Source organism: Pelmatolapia mariae, linkage group LG7, assembly GCF_036321145.2.
Source record: "Pelmatolapia mariae isolate MD_Pm_ZW linkage group LG7, Pm_UMD_F_2, whole genome shotgun sequence".
Taxonomy (NCBI): Eukaryota; Metazoa; Chordata; class Actinopteri; order Cichliformes; family Cichlidae; genus Pelmatolapia; species Pelmatolapia mariae.
The window spans coordinates 36,690,510-36,709,842 of NC_086233.1; positions in this window are offsets into that span (position 1 = coordinate 36,690,510).

Genomic DNA, 19,333 nt, shown 5'->3' on the forward strand with positions numbered 1-19,333 from the left:
TTTCACATTCCCGTGGTGGCTTGCTAGGTACTTGCACAGATTTGAAGTTTAATTTTTTGCGGTAGAAGGAAGTTTTCTTCCCACGCAGAGTGTACAGCCTATGCTAATGTTTTTGTCACTTTTCACGGAATAAAACATAAAGTAATGTAAGTACGTCCACGCTTTAAACGCTGCACAGTCGTACTCTCTCCCGCACTCCATATTATCCATTGTTGATCTACACATGTCTGTTGCTGCCATGGACGTCAAACGCGCTCACGTCATTGTCATGAGACACACGAACAAAATCACGACGGTTTAGTAACGCAGTAATGCAGCGTGCTTACGGGAAAGTAACAGTAATCTAATTACTTTTTTGGCAATAGTAATCCCTTATATTAATCATTACTTGAAAAAGTAATCGGATTACAGTAATGCATTACTTGTAACGCGTTACTGCCCATCTCTGGTGAGGACAGAGGTAATGAGTTGTGTTTTTCAACAGAAATGCTCACCCCCATACTGACTTACCTGTAGTCAGCCTGCAATCCACAAGAACACCACTCTCTCTCTCTCACTCTCCACATTGCACCTTTGCCACCTCTAAACATCCTGACACCCCTCCCCCACCCATCACTTTCACTAATGACCAGGTTCAAAGACAACTGAGAAGACTCCACTCAGGCAAATCTGCTGGACCAGACGAGGTCCCCGTGTCCTTGAGGCCTATGCCCCCAGCTTTGTGGAGTCTTTCATAAACTGTTCATGTTGAGTCTGAGTCTGCATAGGGTCCCAGCGCTGTGGAAGGCATCATGCCTCGTTCCTGTTCCTGTACCCAATGGCCCCCAGGACTGTGGCACTGACTTCCCATGTCATGGATACTTCTCTCGTGTCCTACATTGTTGATTACCTGACAGAAAGACCACAATATGCGTTTCTTCCACATTGTGTGTCTGATAAGGTGATCAGCAACACAGGGGCACCACAAGGGACCGTCCTCCACCCTTTCCTCTTCAGCCTCTACACCACAGCCGCTGCAGAGAGGCCTGCCATCTTCAGACATGTTCTGATGACTCTGCAGTGGTTGGATGCATCATTGAGGGTGATGAGACAGAGTACCAGGCTGTGACTGACTCTTTTGTCATGTGATGCAAGGAGAATCATCTGCAGCTCAATGTGACAAAGACCAAAGAATCAATATTGGACCTGTGACCCTGTGTTTCAATCCAGGAGGTCAATGTGGACATTGTGGAGAACTACTAATACCACAGAGTACACATAGATAATAAACGTGACTGGGTTAAAAACACCACTGCACTCTACAGAAAGGGCTGGAGTCATCTCTATTTTCTATGAGCATTGTCCAGTGGCCAGTGCCATACTCTGTGCTGAGGTTGCATGCTGAGGCAGCTGGGGATCCCAACAGACTCAATAAACTGATCCACAAGGCCGATAATGTTGTGGGAATAGAGCTGGACTCCCTTAAGGTGGTGTCGGAGAGGCAGATGTTGTCCAAGATGAGGAAAATGCTGGACAATACCTCCCACCCACTCCATGACGTGTTGGCCAGTCACAGGAGCACGCTCAGTGAGAGACTGAGATAACCTATAATGCACCACTAAAAGACACAGGAAATCATTCCTCCCTGTAGAACTCCTCCATCTAATTTCTTATATTTTTAAAATTGTAATATATTGTATTACTGCATTTCGTCAGTCTGTTACTGTTCTTATCATCTTGGAGCGACTTTGACCACATCATTTCCATTGGGATTGTGACACAAATGAGGACCCACACACAGTGTTCAAGTCAAATCAAGTGGCTTTTATTGTCATTTCAACCAGGTACAGTGGTACAGTACAGAGTGAAATGAGACAGCATTCCTTTGAGACCCTGGTGCTACATACGACATATAATTGACAAACACAGGACTACGTAAAGTGCAACGTGCAAAAAATTTCAAAAAAAGAAACAAGACCTGACAGTGCAACACTAGACAGAACAGGACGATACAGACACAAGACAGTGCAATGGAAATGTTCAAAATGCTGAGTATTGTGCAAAAGTAACGTGGTGTGTGTGTGTGTGCAGTGTTGGGAAGGATACTTTTAAATGGTATTCCACTACAGATTACAGGATACATGCCCGAAAATGTATTTTGTAACGTATTCAGTTACGTTACTCAGTGAGAGTAACATATTCTGAATAGTTTGGATTACTTAATATATTATCATGTTTTTTACAACTACATGAATGTACTATTGCTGTGTGATTTATTACTATTACTGAAGGTTACTCGCCATACCAATACCGACTAGATTTTTAAATCTTAATATAAAATTAATAACAGTAGGGTGGACATTAGGTAAGGCTACGCTTTTTGCAGTGATCTCATATAGAAAACTGTTCCGGGCGTATATAAAACAGGTCCGCGGCTCCGAACCGTAGTAAAGGGACCTCTGGCTAATACGTCGGGTTCCGTGTCGGGCTCGTAGCCAAAAACTAGCTTTACTTTGTTGTCTGGGTCAACTTTGCTAGCGAGAGACAGAGAGAGGCGTTGAAATGCTGCTCCAACGGAATGTATTGTTTCGGAGGAAAACATGAACAAAGTGTACAGTCAAGTCTTAATAGCTTACTTACAACTGGGCTTGCGGTTATTATTATATTTACATGCTTCTATCTCCCGTTTCTGGTCGGTGACAACTCGTACTTTTCCTTTTTCTCCCTCCTCGCGCTCACAGACACATAACAGGTATGGCAGTCCATTCTCCCTGCAGCACGGACTACACTGCCCATGAGGCTACTTTACAGAGCGATTGCAGGTGGGGCGCGATATGAATTTAAAAAAAAAAAAAAGAACGCTTGAACACTGCTAGCATAATGGACAGGTTTTTGACAGGACTCCCACACAAACGCAAAGCAGAAGATGAGGCATCGCCAAATGTGTTTCCAAGCCAACTTCCTTCTAAGCCAAAGACTAGAAAATATGGTGAAGCATATCTTCCCTTTGGCTTCACCTGCACAAGTGCCAAGGTAGGTCTCCTCTGCAGAATTTGTTTCCCCTGCGTTGGGAGCACGCATGTTTTACACTCACCAATGGCTAGCTGTAGGCGGTGACCAAAGCATTGTAGCCGTTCCCACTCGTTCAGTTCCATTACAGAGATGTTGTTAGTGGCATTATCCGTGGTGACACAGACAAGGTGGCATTCTTGCAATCCCCATGACTCCAGTGTATCTCTCAGACCTAGACACATTAATTCTTAATTAGGGGTCACTCGGAATTACTACAGCCAGAACAGTAGCCGAAAATATTTGTTTTACATTTGCATATCATATGTTAGTAAAACTAATATATATATATATATATATTAGTACTACATGCACATATATATGCACATAATGTACTTTATGCACGTTAAATATGTAGCAATGGCAGACTCATGCCTTGGGCTAACTAACATGCCTCCAGTGTGGTCATCTGGAAAGTACGCAGTCTGTAAACAGTGAGCACAGAGGGTCCGGTCTTTGTTAATGAAATGGATGGTTACGCTCATGTAGGGCTGTGTATCTCTGCTCGTTCATAGGTCAGTAGTCAAGGCATAATGCATGACACTGCAAATATCTGTTACGGTTTGGAGGAGGACTCAAGCGCAGGACTCCGGTTCTGATGTTCACAAGAAAGGTTTATTTACAATGCACCAGGTGTATATACAAGAATGTGCAGGGGGTGCTATATACAGCTGAGTGAGGGAAGAAGGGGTCTCCAGGGAAGTCCAGGGGAAAGCACGCGTTCTTCAGAATATCCACTCACACGATCACAAGCTCTCACTCCGACACTGTCACACGGGAAACACACGGGGGGGAAATCCAGGGAGCTCTGTAGACAAGGAGACAGGGTTAAGTACGACGCACACAGGAAAACACTCTTAACTGACTTGCTGTAGCTTGGCTTCACTAACGCGTGGTAGACAACGATCCAGCGGCGAACAGCAGTCGCCTCCTGGCTTAAGTACCGATCACCTTAATGAGACCCAGGTGTCTCATCTCCCGAGGGCGTGGGCCGAGGGCGTGAACCCACAGTGAGTTCCGCCCCGGCGAGAGAGAAGAGGAGAGAGAAAGGAAGAGAGAAACAGAGAGTGCTGATCAGCGTGCAGCTGATCCGCCTGGCCGTGACAGTACCCCCCCCCTGACGGGAGCCTCCCGGCGACCCCCAGGCTTGTCAGGGTGAGCCGCATGGAACGCCCGCACCATACTGTGGTCCAGAAGGGCCGCCCGCGGGATCCAAGAACGCTCCTCCATCCCGTATCCCTCCCAATCCACGAGATACTGCAGACCGCGCCCCCGGCGCCGGACATCCATGATCCGCGAAACGGTGAACGCCGGGTGGCCATCAATGACCCGGGCGGGCGGAGGGGGCCTGGAAGGAGGGCACAGAGGACTAGAGAGGCACGGCTTCACTTGTGACACGTGAAAGGTGTTATGGATCTTCATATTCCGGGGCAGTTTAAGACGGACAGAGACAGGGTTAATCACAGAGTCGACTTCAAAGGGGCCAATGTAAGTGGGAGACAGTTTCTTGGATTCAGACCTGAGTGGGACGAATCTGGTGGACAGCCAAACCTTTTGTCCAGGTGTGTAGGCGGGAGCAGGGGTCCGGTGGCGGTCCGCCAGGCGTTTATTGCGTTCCACTGTGCGGAGAAGGGCGGCCCGAGTCGCTCTCCAGGCACGTCGACACCTCCGAAGATGCTGTTGGACGGAGGGAACAAAGTGCTCACCTTCGACGGCTGGGAAGAGTGGCGGTTGGTAGCCCATGGATGCCTCGAAAGGGGACACACCGGTGGCAGAGGAGGTAAGGCTGTTATGAGCATACTCAATCCATGACAGTTGCTCGCTCCAAGTCGACTGGTTGGTGGATACCAGGCACCGGAGAGCCGCTTCGAGCTCCTGGTTGGCACGCTCCGTTTGACCATTGGTCTGCGGGTGGAAACCAGAGGAGAGACTGACCTGAGCTCCGAGGGCACTGCAGAACTCCTTCCAGACACGTGACGTAAACTGCGGTCCTCTGTCTGACACAATGTCCGTGGGGATTCCATGGAGGCGAAAAACGTGGTCCGTGAGTAGCCGGGCGGTCTCTAGAGCAGTGGGGAGCTTAGGGAGGGCGACAAAATGAGCAGCTTTGGAGAAACGGTCCACAATGGTGAGAATGACAGTGTTACCTGATGAGACGGGCAGACCCGTGATGAAGTCAACAGCGATGTGCGACCAGGGACGACTCGGAGTCGGCAGAGGTTGGAGGAGACCAGAGGGTGGTTGATGGACGCTCTTGTTTTGAGCGCAGGTCGAGCATGCGGAAATATACTCGCGGACGTCTTTGGCAAGGGAAGGCCACCAGGCGAAACGTTGAAGGAAGGTAGTAGTGCGGTGGACCCCTGGGTGGCAGGTGAATCTGGCTGTATGAGCCCAATGTAACACTCGTGACCTTACAGAAGAGGGGACGAAGAGCAGCCCAGGAGGTCCCGTTCCGGGGTCCGGTTCTGTCCGTTGAGCCTCTCGAACGGCCGACTCGATCTCCCAGGTCAGAGCCCCGATTACCCAGGTGGGTGGTAGGATGGGAGAGTCCCGAGCTGCGTCGTCGGAGGCGGCGAATTGGCGTGAGAGGGCGTCTGGCTTGACATTACGAGAACCGGGTCTGTAAGTGATCGTGAACTGAAACCTAGTGAAAAACAGGGCCCACCTGGCTTGCCTGGCGTTGAGGCGTTTCGCCGATCGAATGTACTCCAGGTTCTTGTGATCGGTCCAGACCACAAACGGCTGGGCAGCGCCCTCAAGCCAATGGCGCCACTCCTCCAGGGCTAGCTTGATGGCTAGTAGCTCTCGATCTCCCACATCATAGTTGATCTCTGCGGAGGAGAGACGGCGAGAAAAGTAGGCACAGGGGTGCAGCTTACCTCCTTGCCGCTGGGAAAGCACCGCCCCCACACCAGCGTCCGAGGCGTCCACCTCCACAATGAACTGCAGGTTGAGATCGGGTTGGACGAGAATGGGCGCCGAGGCAAAGCGGTCCTTCAGATGGGCAAATGCCCGCTGAGCCAGCTCATCCCAGCAGAAGGGAACCTTGGGAGAAGTAAGACGGGTCAGAGGCAGGGCAAGTTTACTGTAGTCGCGAACAAAGCGACGATAAAAGTTTGCAAACCCCAGGAAGCTTTGAAGCTGTCTACGGTTGGAAGGAGTCGGCCAGTCAACAACGGCTTGAACTTTTGCGGGATCCGTTTTGAGGTTACCATGATCGATGACGTGGCCCAGGAAAGCAACAGTTGAGACATGAAACTCACACTTCTCCCCTTTAACAAAGAGACGGTTTTCGAGGAGACGCTGAAGGACTTGCCTGACATGGCGTTGATGGTCGGCGACGGAGCGGGAGAAGATGAGGATGTCGTCCAAGTAGACAAAAACGAAATGGTCGATGAAGTCACGGAGCACGTCATTCACGAGAGCCTGAAACACAGCTGGAGCATTGGTGAGACCGAAAGGCATTACAAGATATTCAAAATGGCCCAGGTGAGTATTGAAAGCCGTCTTCCACTCGTCTCCCTCCCTAATCCTCACCAGATGGTAGGCGTTGCGCAGGTCCAACTTTGTGAAAACGGTGGCACCCTGGAGAAGCTCGAAAGCGGAACTCAGCAGAGGGAGGGGATACTTGTTCTTAACTGTGATGGAGTTGAGACCGCGATAATCAATACAGGGCCGAAGACTCTTATCTTTCTTGGTGACAAAAAAGAAACCAGCAGCAACAGGTGAAGACGAGGGGCGAATGAGACCGGCGGCCAGTGACTCATTGATGTATTTTTCCATGCTCTCCCGCTCCGGTCGAGACAGGCTGTACAGCCTGCTGGTCGGGAGGGGAGCGCCAGGGAGTAGGTCAATCCCACAATCATACGGCCGGTGAGGAGGGAGGGAGCGTGCCTTATCTTTACAAAACACTTGCGCCAGGTCATGATAAACCGCTGGTATGGAGGACAGATCAGGCGGTTCTGCAATAGTTTTACTGGGTGGTAGGCACATAGCGGGGGTGGCGGCTTTTAAACAGGACATGTGACACTCCTCCCCCCACCCCGAAATATTTTCCTTCCTCCAATCAATCGCAGGGTTATGTAGACGTAGCCAGGGATAGCCTAAGACTAGTGGCGTGAGCAGGGCTCTAAAGACATACAACTGTAAGGTTTCAACATGATTGCCAGAAAGAGTCAGGGAAACCGGTTCTGTAACGTGAGTAATGTCTGGGAGACGCTGGCCACTAAGGGCTGTGACTTGGAGTGAATGAGACAGAGGCTCCGTGATAAAGCCTAATTTGAGCGCCAGCGAGGCATCAATAAAGTTCTGTTCTGCCCCGGAATCGATCAGGGCGTCGAGAGAATGAGTCTTGAGACCAACCGTTAGCTTAGCTGCAATCATGAGACGAGGAGGTGACTGAGAACAGGTGACCTCGCCCACCCGTACACTCCTCACTACTGGCGGGCGCTGTCTTTTGGCCGAGCCGGGCAATCCATGGCAATATGGCCCCTGCGGCCACAATAAAAGCACTCACCGGCTCTCCAACGACGATACCGCTCCTCGGGCGACAGTCTGGAGCGGCCCAGTTGCATGGGCTGTTCACCCTCCTCCATGCTGTTCGATGCGTGGCTGCCGCTAAGCGCTCCTTCCCCTGACGTCGTCTCCATGCGCCCAGGGGCCTCTGGGAAATGTAGTTTCCGGTTCCCCGGCGCGCCCGTAGGTGCTCATCTATCTTCACACATAGCGTAATCACATCAGACAGAGTCTTAGGAACATCCCTCATCATCAACTCTCTCTTTAACTCATCACAAACATTATTCAAAAGAGTACTTATCAATGCCGACTGCCCCCACCCCGTCTCTTCGGCCAAGGTCCAGAATTCGACCGAAAAATCTGCCATACTCCGCCTCCCCTGCTTCAAATTTAACAGTCTGTGGGCGGCCGCCTCCGCTCCGGTGCCCCTTTCAAAAACACTTTTAAACTTGGTGAGAAAGTCCTCGTAAGAAATCTCCGGGGCTGTTCTTAAAACGGCCTGCGCCCAGTTTAATGCCTGCCCACGTAACAGTTGAACCATAAAGGCGATTTTGGCCCCGTCTGTCTCATACGTTCTTCGTAACTGACGGAACTGTAGCGTGATCTGAGTCAAAAATCCTCCACATTTATCGAACTCACCCGAGAAGGGCTCCGGCGCCGGTAACGATCGCTCAGGAGGCTCAGTGGAAGCCGGTGCGGGGGAAACAGGTGGAGCGGCAGCAGCTGGATTCGGAGCCGATAGCTGAGGAGAAACAGACGGAGGAGGTGAGGGTGGGCTTACCGACGGTAGATGTTGCGCGAGGACTTGAGTGAGTGCAGCCAGTTGTTGGTTTATGTGTCGAAGCATGTGTTCGTGGCGTTCCAGAATTGCCTCCGGGGTGAGGACGGGTTGCTGGGTGGGATTTGAGTCCGCTGAGTCCATGATGGCTGGATCGTTATTGTTACGGTTTGGAGGAGGACTCAAGCGCAGGACTCCGGTTCTGATGCTCACAAGAAAGGTTTATTTACAATGCACCAGGTGTATATACAAGAATGTGCAGGGGGTGCTATATACAGCTGAGTGAGGGAAGAAGGGGTCTCCAGGGAAGTCCAGGGGAAAGCACGCGTTCTTCAGAATATCCACTCACACGATCACAAGCTCTCACTCCGACACTGCCACACGGGAAACACACGGGGGGGAAATCCAGGGAGCTCTGTAGACAAGGAGACAGGGTTAAGTACGACGCACACAGGAAAACACTCTTAACTGACTTGCTGTAGCTTGGCTTCACTAACGCGTGGTAGACAACGATCCAGCGGCGAACAGCAGTCGCCTCCTGGCTTAAGTACCGATCACCTTAATGAGACCCAGGTGTCTCATCTCCCGAGGGCGTGGGCCGAGGGCGTGAACCCACAGTGAGTTCCGCCCCGGCGAGAGAGAAGAGGAGAGAGAAAGGAAGAGAGAAACAGAGAGTGCTGATCAGCGTGCAGCTGATCCGCCTGGCCGTGACAATATCCTTCTCTACTTTGCCCTGGCATGCGTCATATAAGCGAAGCAACTCGACTTTACTGAAGTGCTTACGACTGGGCATAACGTACCTCGGATCAAGGACTTTGACGAGGTCACGAAAGCTGTCCTTCTCAACTACATAAATAGGGGCCATGCCTTTACAAATGCAATGCGAGATGGCTCCTGTGATTTGTTTATGGCGCTGGGACGTTTTCTCATACAGCGTGCCTTGTGTGAAAGACTGCTGTATCTACGGCTGGCTATAGTTTTTCTTTTCCCAACTTGCTCCCGTTGTTCCACAACTTGGTTTAGCTCGGATTTTCTGGATTCTTTTCGGTAAAAGTGCTTCTTCTTGGGCTGCCTGTGTAGCTGTCTCTGCCTGTTGCATGTCCGGGCATGAAACTGCAACCTGTTGCGCGTCCATCGTTTTGAGTTACAGTAAAGCATGTCGCAAATCCGGGTGCATGTAAAGCAGCACCAAACCACAAGACGGAGTTTCTTCGCGAAAAATATCATTTTTTTATACTTTATTTTCTCTTGCATAAAGTTAGAGTATGTATAGCGACAAGACAACACTAATATATTTGCCACAGGCTATTAATGATATATTTTATGTAATAATTTATAAAATTAGGTTAGAAACGATAGAAACGATAGAAGACAAATGGCACGATAGACACTTTTCTATCGTCCACACAATATATATCGTCATATCGCCCAGCACCAATGGCCTGGATGCCCTGCCACATGCGTCGCGTGTCACCGCTGTCCTGGAAGTGGCTGTGAATTCTACTGCCATGTGCGCTCTTCACTGCTTTGATGGCATGAGACAGTTTGGCCCTCACTGTTCCCAGGGCCACCTTGTCGCCTGCTCTGAAGGTGGAGTCTTGAATTCTTAGCAGCTCACACACTTCTGCAGTCATCCACGGTTTCTGGTTGGAGCGTGTTATGATAGTCTTGGTGTCAGTGACATCATCGATGCACTTGGTGATGTAGCTGATCACAATGATGTGTACTCCTCCAAGTTGGTGTGGTCGCCATTTGTTGCAGTCTCCCTGAACATGTCCCAGTCAGTGTGCTCAAAACAGTCCTGAAGAGCAGAGAGAGCTCCTGCAGGCCAAGTTCTCACCTGCCTCAGAACCGGTTTGCAGCGTCTGACGAGCGGTCTGTATGCCGGAATTAGCATAACAGACGAGTGGTCTGAGTGTCTGAGGTGGGGGCGGGGCTTCGCTCTGTAAGTGCTGGGAATGTTTGTGTAAACAAGATCCAATGCGTTTCTCTGTGTTGATGGAATTTCAGAAGCACTGGCTTGAGATTTGCGTGGTTGAAATCTCCGGCGATAATAAACAGTCCATCGAGGTGTGAGTTCTGGAGCTCGCTGATCTCCCCGTACAGCTCGCAGAGCGCCTCCTTAGTATTACGCTGGGTGGGATGTACACTGCTGTAATGAGCACAGCAGTGAATTGCTGAGGTAGATAAAAAGGTCTGCATCTAACAGTCATAAACTCTACCAGCGATGAGCAGTAATTAGTAACTAGCACCGAGTTCTTGCACCATTCCAAGCTGATGTAGGCCAAGGCCAAGCCAACACCTCAAGTCTTACCGCACAGAGCTGCATTTCTGTCGGCACAAAATGCAGTGAGCCCATGTAGCTGAATGGCAGTGTCCTGGACTCTGTCGCTGAGCTATGTTTCTGTGAAAACAAAGACGTGACAAACTATATACCAGTTTTTAAACTGTGTTGATAGGCAACGTAAAACCAGAGTTATGATGAAAAATACACGTGATGTTATTGTCTGAATAAAACAGTGGTGTTTACAGCGGGAAGAAACAGTAAAAACTGCGTTTTCTACTGACAGCGCTAGCAAACTCTCTCTGCTTGCGAGTGAAAAAAAGAGAAGAAAAAACACCCCTTCCATATTAGTGGAAAAATGTACCATGTCGACCAATCAAAAAATGATATGGCAACATTTGGCATTTGGTTGTTTAGGAAGAGGGGGAAGTTTTAGGAGTGACACCGGTGAGAGAGAGAGAGCAAATGAAAGAAAGAGAGAGCGAGTTTTGATACATGAGAGATTTGTGACGTTTAGCGTGTTTGGAGGCTATAGTTAGTCTGTAGTGTAGTCGTTTTGTTTTGTGTGTCAGTTCTACTAATGATTGTCACAGTTGCTCCAAAAAAATGCCACCAAAAGCAGATTCCAGTGTAAATGCTGTCTCCACGTGGAAAACTGGACTGATACACCTCCTGCTGTCAGACCTGCAGGATTTAGGCCTGTGGTGTCTTATAGTAGACACAAACTATTTTTTGGACTGGCACAAATAATTTGTGTGCCTTCTTATTTGATACAGAACACCTGATTGTTCTCTAAATAGTTTTAAATGGTTATATAAAAAACGCCTGAGGCCTTGGCTGCAGTTTTAGGTAAATAGTAACGTATAACTTTGTTGTTTGCAAAACTTGTGCATAACTATTAGAAATGTACAATTTCTATTTGCATTTCAAGTACTGAAAATGATTCGTTAAACATGTTTGTGGTTTTTACAGTAAAAAATATAACTTTTTTTCTACTCAGATTTTAAGTTTTATGTCTGATCAATTGTGCTAATACAGTATGTCAAAATGAAAAAATAACTCAAATTTCAGATATTTGAGGTTGTGCTGAAAAGAATTATACCAAACAAGGCAAGATAAACAGTTTTTAAAGGTGAAATATAGAGGTAAAATCAAAAGTTGTCAAAAACAGCCAATTATACCCTGGAAGCATTATTTCAGCTCAGAGAAAACATATTAAAGAAATATGTAAGACTGCTTTCTTCCATTTGCGCAGTATCTCTAAAATTAGAAATATTCTGTCTCAGAGTGACGCTGAAAAACTAGTTCATGCATTTATTACTTCTAGGCTGGACTACTGTAATTCATTATTATCAGGATGTCCTCAAACTCCCTGAAAAGCCTTCAGTTAATCCAAAATGCTGCAGCAAGAGTATTGACAGAGACTAGACGTCTTCCAGCAGCTTCTTGGCCAAAGTGAGACGGGGTGACTGTTTATTGAAGCCGCATCTTCCTCCATGAGCCGTGAGTAAAATAAGCTGCAGTGCTCTTAATGTTATGAACAGACATGACAGTGGAAGTATTGCACCTGTTGACTCGCTGTCAGTAAACTTTGTAATTAAGCTGATGTATTTGCTGTGACAGACAAATTAGTGTGTTGTGTGAGCTGACAGACTCGTGTTTTGTTCGTGTTGACAGAGTACTGTCTGCGCAGCGCTGTGGCTCCCAGCATGCTCTCTGCTTCACACCGAAGCTGATTGTGGGCTGTCAGCTCGGCTCGCGTCTCTTTCCCTCCGTCTCTTTCTGCACATCTCCCTCTCTCGCTGAGCTGTCAGAGTCACTAATGTCTCTTTCTCTGACAGCACCACCCCTCCTCCTCGTCTTCACTCTCTCGCTACTTGTCCCCGACTCACATTCACATTCAATAAAGCTCCTCTTCATCAGCCCAACGATCAATAACATCACTCGGTCCTGACAAATTCATTTGTGGGTAAATGGTGTGCATTCTTGGGCCTCCAGCTCTCCAGTGGACAGATGATCGCCGAGCTTTTCCACGGAGCGGGAGGCGTCAGCGCGGACTCCTTGGTGACCAGGTCTCTCTGGAGTTTTTGACATTCAGCAGCGCAAATAAATCAGATAAATATTCAATGCTCTAAGAGCTGCTCATTATGAAGCGCTGCTTCTGTGTCAGGGCAGCATATGATGATGGAACAGCCTCTCACTGATATGACGTGGTGATCAATCACCAAACAGGAAGCATGTAGAAAATAAGCATTAATGACATGTTGCTTATAAAGAATGAGGTCTGACAGTCCTTACTGTGTCCTCCAAACTACCCGGGGCATTTGGCACTCGTCCGGTGGTTTCAGGCTGCTGGTCATTTTGTGCATGTTGGACTGCGTCTACATAATAATATTAGCTGGAAGCACAGATGGCAGAATTAGGGCCTCCACATGCAAAAGGACCCTTATGATGGTTTGAATTATTAGCTTCACAGGTGTCCCCTGACCTGCAGTGGGGTGGTCTTCAGCAGGGAGATAAAAATTAGCACATCCTAATCTGAGGCTCGGTGGAAGAGGGTGGACTGTCCACTCTGGGTCAGGGAGACTTCATATAGCATATAGCATAAGGGTGACACTGTCAGGTTACTCATGGATCTACATTCCTGCCCTCACCTTTGGCTGAGATGTAGAGAATGACTGAAATATTATAATCACTGACACACGCAGCAGTAATGAACGGCCTCTGAAGGGTGTCTGGACTCATGCTGGGAGCTCAGGTATTTAACAGGAGGTCTGCAGAGGAGGGTTGGCAGTAAAATCTCTAGGTGCAACAGATTACTTATTAGTTTGTCATTTGAATGTCTTCCATTCTTTCATGTTGAGTTTGGTTTTGGTGAACATCACGGACAGGTTGTGGAGAGGTTTAAAAAATACTGACATGTCATGAGGGGCACAGATACAGATCCACTACAGCTATAAGGGATTTAAACCATCAGCTGATGCATCCTGTTCCCTTTTTCAGTCCAGACACTCGGTACCTTTGAAGTCGGGATCTCTTTGTTATCACACAGCCTGAGCCACAACAAGCAAGGATCATAATTCCAAAAGTGGCCCAGGTCTGAATGATAAACACAACCTGGCAAAGCAAGAACGTCACGTTCTCCAGCAAAACTCAAAGAAGACTCAACACCCAGCAACACAGAGAATAAAACACAAGTAATTTTAGTAAATGAGTCGTTTACTGACATACTCAGACAGCATGACTCATCACTAATATGTTTTCATTTCTTCTGTGAGCAGAACACGTGCACAACAACCCTGCAGTCAAATGTGTCACCACATCTGTGACTTCAGATGTTGGAATATGTTGCTCAGAAAGCAGAAGTTAGCCATGAAGCTGTGACTCCAGCATGTGGTGTGTGTCTGCCTGTTTTTCCTGCTGTGGAGGAACATTGCAGAGTCCTGCCTTCGGACAACCACCTGACCTCACTATGCAAAAGCAGGTCGCGATGGTCAGCAGACAGCAGCAGCGTGCAGATTAAGCGATGATAGAGGCTTGATGTCGAGTGAGTAGAAGAAACTGCCTTACATGCACAACCAAGCATTATCAGTCATCTCCTGCTACATGACATCAGATTTCAGCAGGTCCTCTAACACAGCGGTCCCCAACCTTTTTTGTGCCACGGACCGGTTTGTGCCCGACAATATTTTCACGGACCGGCCTTTAAGGTGTCGCGGATAAATAGAACAAAATAAAACTAGTACCGGTACCGAAAAAAAGAAGATTTATTCATAACACACGTGAAAAGACCCAGGAAAACCGAGTTAACGAAAAAAACGATAACAAAATAACTCTAAAAACCGATCAAAACCCTGAAAACCACCCGAGTCTCAACTCTCGCGGCCCGGTACCAAATGACTCATGGACCGGTACCAGTCCGAGGCCCGGGGGTTGTGGACCGCTGCTCTAACAGCATTTCAAACACATCTGCAGTTCTGCAGTCCAACCATCCCAGTGTCTCAAGTTTCTGACAGCAGATGTTACATTCATTTTAATTTTGTCATCGTTTATCACGTCATGCACGACAGCCAGCATGCAGTCTTTCACAATCCGTGAACGGCCTTTTCTTTATCAGAATCCAGGAGCCATGAGGTCCTACAGATCCGGCTATGAGATGGAATTAAACTGCCGGTCTCTCCCAAGATCCATCAGGAAAGTTTGTGCAGAAAATCTGATGTTTCTGAGTTTGGTGCCTCTACAAGTTTAAATCTTTAATCATCACAACACACTCACTGCTAATTAAACACAGGTTTGGAGTTTAAAATAAAGAACTACTTGTCTGTATTTTAAACATTTTTTATTGCTAATTTTACACTTTTGTGTTGAGAAAGATACAATATTGTTGTTGTCATATCACTGAGTACTGCCCCCACTTGTGGAGACACTTTCACAACAGTGCATTGCATTGTGGGTAGAATATTGCTAGACTACAAGTAGTGTTATATTCACCGTCCACAGTAATGTAAAGAGAGATCATTACAACAAACTGAACATAATTTGCTGATGTACAGAATTCAATTCGAGGTATTTGGCCCGATGGCCCATGACAGGAGAACGAAATCCCAGCAGTGATGGGGATTAGGGCAGGACCCCCGGAGTCTAGACGCTGGTGGTGGAGATGAAGGTGGAGGCTTGGATGGAGCCTGAGTGATGAGAGGTGGTGATGGGGAAGAGGTGGGTTGCACGAGGCAACTGTAAGGGAGAAAGACAGCTGCACAATGAGATTTAAAGTACGATTTAAAGTTAAGGCTGATTGATCTGAAGAAGGCTGGCAGAAAGCTGATTGGACTCGACTCACGATGTTACAATCAGCTTGACAGCATGGGAAAGTGGAAGTTCAGATTAGCCACTAACACTTGGTAAGCAGACAGATGAGTGACCTCACATGAGCTTCATTTTTTCAGTTTTGTGGAAGTACTGATCACACAGTGATGCCACTCCTGCTTGTTGGTTGGTCGTGCCCTTGAGCCCGAAGATTTTCAGGCCCTCATTACATTAACATAGATCTCTCTGATGTGTGGACAGAAGACAGGACGGAAAGACTCTTACCTGATGATGACCTGATGGTGCCCCAATGTGTTCACGGCTACAGTTCGAACAATAAAAGGGGGACACTGACTGCTCTCCAGAGCAGCAGGATCCATAGCTCACTGCTGGATTGTTCTGGGAGGTGGTTCAGGAGATCCTGGTTCCTTCCTGTGTTTATGGGACTGAAGGAGCTGCTCCTCAAACCATTTCACCACAGATGTCCTGCAGAAACAGGACAAAGCCACAGTTTCTCAGCTGAAGTCGTGGTCACTGGTTTTTATCTTTATTCTGTTTCATTCACCTATAGTGTTATCTGTCCCCTGTCTTCCAAGACATGTTGAAGATGAACAACAGAAAGAACTAATGTACAATCCCAAATGAGAGAAAGTTAAGATCTCAGGAAAATATCATAAATAAATACATTTAATTTGAGTTTTGTATGAAGCCCATACCTATGATTACTTTTAATTTAGTTAATTAGAACATTTCCAGCCTGCAGTACTCTCAAAAAAACAAACAAACAGATTTTCAGATGTGATCAGAGTAAGCAACATGGTTTCTGCATAACAAACATGACTCTGTCACATATTAAGGAGCCCGAGCAACACAATGACTTTAGAAATACCACGGTGCTGTCAGGTCTTATCTATACAGCACCTTGTACAGAGGTTATTTAGATAAGAAGAATACATGATAAAGCAAAAACTAAGAAATACAAGATTAAATCAGAATTTAAAGAACAGGAAAATGTCAGTAAGAGCTGATTAAAAGCAACTAAAAAGCAAACAGAATACATGAACTAAGCTGTCTGCAGACAACTTTCACCATAAAGGTGCACAGAAGTGACCCTCAGACATGTGTGAGGATAACATTAACCGACGCGTTCACCAAACTTTGTGGCTAAACGTGTTGCTTTATACCTGGACTCTCTGAGCTGCCACATGTCTCGGGATTAGCTTCTAAATCCCACAGAGATTAGATTGGATTAGATGAGAGCCGGGCGAAATAATGAATGCAATCAGGAGGAGCTCAAACTGTCGACCATGTTCATCTGATTCACACTGAGTGTATGCAAACCAGAGATCAGAGTTAATCCCATCAGCCCCCGTGTTATAGCGAGGGCTCATTAAAAGGGAACACTGGGAACCTTTTTAGACACAGACAGCACAGGAGGATGAAACAAGATTCTCCCACAAGTTCTTCAAACCCACAAATAACCACAGACATTACTTTTCCATTTTAATTCCAGCTACAAAGACAGATATTCACAGAGGACCGTTTGTTCCACCAGCAGAAGCTGTAAGACATACACAGCTACGCCCTGCACATGCTCTATGTCATGCACGACCTATGCATGCATGGGCGAAAGGTTACATCGATTAATGTTTATGAACAGACCATAAAGTCTGTGTCTGAGTGTCTTCATTAAGCCTGGTCCCATTAAAAAGTCACAAATTCAATCATTCTTTTGCTTTCATGAATTTCTCAGTGATGCATTTCAAAAGGCAGCATGAACTGAGAAAACACAGCTTTGAAAGACGTGACAGCAGGTGTATTTGAACGCACATGTGACAGTTTTCTGTCACAGATCTAAACCTGTGGTTTTTAATGCACAACCTTAACCAAGACATGTTTCTAAACGCTAGTAATGTATTAAAGACGGTACGAATGATACATGAAAACAAATCACGTCCACGAACATGAAACAGAAATGAGCTGATAATATCTCCCCCTCTCTCTCCAAGTCAGCGAACAGTCATAACAGTAACTGTCACAGCGAATAAGGCATGCTCGTTATTAATGCTGCACTGTGCCTTTTAAACCCTATTTGCATGATTCATTTAAAAGGATGAGATACTTCTGTGAATATAAACATGTAATGCGGTCAGTAGCAGAAATGCCCATCTACACGCCCTGATGCCCTCCCGTTAACAAGAAGCATCATATGCTCATTCTGGAAAACCAGAAGCACTGAACCACCTGACACCTGAAGCCATTCAGACGGCCTGTCAGCATTTATGAAGAAGTTGGCTGATGTAAAATAATCAGCATCAATGTTAGCTGCCGTCACATCTTTCATGTGGCTGTCAGAGCTAGTGAGTCAGCGGCAGGATTAATGTCAGCACTCCGCATTAAATTCAATCTTCCTCCAGATGTTCCCTGAAGAAACACTTCTGCATTAAAGCTGTGAACATTTAGCGTCTCCTCTGAAGACGAAGAGGTTCCTGTGTTTGCCTCTGCTCCTGACCGTCCCATTAAACGGCCTTCAGCTGACTTCTGTCATCGCTGGTGTTACAAAAACAAAGTCAAAATAATCTGAAGGTCAAATAAAAAGTCACTCAGTGTGTGAAGTATGCTAATGACAGATGTACTGCAGATAAACACTGAGGTGGACTTACTGACAATCAGCCTGTTTTACATGAGGTCACGGTGTACTAATAAAAGAAGAAGTAAACCATCAGGAGGGCGTATGAGAATATGGCTTTTGATCCTTTGTACACCATCATAACATATGTGCATAAAATTTAAATAAGTCAGTCAGGAGTTCACAAAGGACCTGAACTGTAATGTGGTCAGTTACCTGCAGCCAACTGAAAGTGTCACTGACCTAATATGCTCTCTCACAGAGCACTGAAAACACTATTTTCATTCAACATCCACCAAACTCATGTGACTTTGTCCTTGTCATGATAATCAAAGTTTCAGTCCCAGGTTTGAAATTTTGACACAGTGGAGTAAGAGGTAAGAATGGACGGCAAGTGTTGGCAAGACAGTGAATGGAGTCATATTTAAATCTGGCTAAGCTCCTCGCAGGTCATCCGTACAGGAGGAAACCAGCTGGGATGTACTGACAGAGATCCTGGAATGTCAACAAAGTTTAACAACCTATACCGTTAGCGACACAAACTGCGCTGGTCCTGGATTAAACTTTCCTCAACCCGAGGCAATCGATCGAAGTGACAGCCAATCAGAGTGAAGGACTTTTGTGGTCCTGCTGCCTTTGGCTTTACATTTCACTACTTCTTATAGTATAAATAAAAAATCCATGACAAAGCACTGGTATCAGCCTGGAATACTGCTGATAAACAACTTTAACCCAGTAACCATATATACTATAAAAATGATGATGTCACTCTTTCAGTACTAATCTCATTGGATGAAATAATGCAGGTCTTTTTGCTCTGAATGCAAACTTGAGGTCAAAATCTGTTTGTTCCAAGCTGTATTTATTTGGAACGCTGGGATTTTATCCGTATGGATGGTGGTGGCAATGTTGCTGTGCCGACGCTGTGATGTGGTGCGGCGTTCTGTGTTCGGCTGCCGCAACAGTTTACATCAGCAGCTGGGCTCTAATCCAGCACCACACACACTTTTACTGCAGACACACAAAGACACACACTAACACCAACATACAGACTCACAAACTAACACACAGTGAGTGATGCAGTGTCAGTGTGGGGCTCATGCTAACTTGTGTATCCACAGATACTAACATCACATCTCTCCTCGTTTCACCTTCCACGTCTGGAGCCAAGGATTCGTAAAGTAAAGAGGAAGAGACGGTGAGGCAGAGTGTACAGTTCTAACCTTCCACGCGCTGTGATGTTCACCAGCAGCTAGTCACCGTGCTGCTCAGC